The following is a 1,560-nucleotide window of genomic DNA, read 5'->3' on the forward strand; positions in this document are numbered from 1 at the left end:
TATAATTTTATCTCCCAGCCAATTTCTCATTTATAAGAAGAGACTGACATTTATAAGAAAACTTAAGTCCAATTTTGGATAAGGTTTACCTTATCTGAAAGGTAGAATGTGGATGAAAATAAAAAGAGAAAACTTTGGATAACCTGCAAATTGAATTATTAATTCCTAAATAGTACAGTACTGACCAGATAAAAATTATCTTCTATATTTCTTCCCTTTTTTGTATTATTTAGAACCCACATAACTCACTACCATGCAGTATTTTAGAGCTGTAAGAGCTCTTATGACTCATTCAATCCAAATTTCTCCTTAAAAGAAGAATTGAAAACAAATGCCACATATCCTGTGGAGAAGGCGATGGGACCCCACTCCAGTACTCTTGCCTGGAAAATCCCGTGGACAGAGGAGCCTGGTAGGCTGCAGTCCATGGGGTCGCTAGGAGTCAGACACGACTGAGCGACTTCACGACTTCACTTTCACTTTTCACTTTCATGCACTGGAGAAGGAAATGGCAACCCACTCCAGTGTTCTTGCTTGGGGAATCCCACAGATAGGGGAGCCTGGTGGGCTGCCATCTATGGGGTCGCACAGAGTTGGACAAGACTGAAGCGACTTAGCAGCAGCAGCAGCCACATACCCTGAGGATGCACTTTTGGTTTTTCACTGTTGAATTTTTCCATGCATTCTGTTCTGTTTTTTCAATGATGATCCTCTGTTTCGGCAAGTGTGATGGTAATTTTATATATCAAATTAAAGGGTGGTTTTGGTTGAGATTAATCTTTAAGTCAGTGAAGATTGAGAAAAACAGATTGTTCTCTGTAATGACAGTGGAATACATCCAGTCAGTTGAAGGCTTGAATAGAACAAAAGACAGACTTTCCAGAATAAGAAGAAAATTTCCAGCCTTCCAGCCTCTGGACTGGAACATTGGCTCTACTTTGTCTTTCACTTATCAGACATTCTTTAGTTAGGGGTTCCAGAGAAACATAACAAATTATATATTAATATATACACACACACACACATATATATATGTGTGTGTATATATACATATACATAAAACAACAGCAAATTGTATGTATATATATATTATGATTTATGAAAAAAGGGTTTGTGTATATAATATATATGTATGATATCAATTGCAGCTTGAATCGAAAAGTCTTGAGAACCAGGATCACTCAGTGGTGAGAGAAGATTTATATTTCAGCTCAAGTAGTTGCCTGGATAGTTCAGTCAGTAGAGCATCAGACTTTTAATCTGAGGACCCAAGGTTCATGTCCCTGTTTAGGAATTAGTCTACCTTTCTGAGCTTCTCTGGTAGCTCAGAGGCTAAAGAATCTATCTGCAAAGTGGGAGAACCAGGTTCAGCCCCTGGGTTGGAAAGATCCCCTGGAGAAGGGAATGGCAACTCACTCTAGTACTCTTGCCTGGAGAATGCCATGGACAGAGGGGCCACCTGTACAGGTGGGCTACAGTCCTTGGGGTTGCAATCAGTCAGAGACGCCTGAGTGACTGCCACTCAAGTAGTTAAGCAGAAAGAGAAGCCTCCCTTCTCTA

Source organism: Bison bison, unplaced genomic scaffold, assembly GCF_000754665.1.
Source record: "Bison bison bison isolate TAMUID 2011002044 unplaced genomic scaffold, Bison_UMD1.0 scf7180017864296, whole genome shotgun sequence".
Taxonomy (NCBI): domain Eukaryota; kingdom Metazoa; phylum Chordata; class Mammalia; order Artiodactyla; family Bovidae; genus Bison; species Bison bison.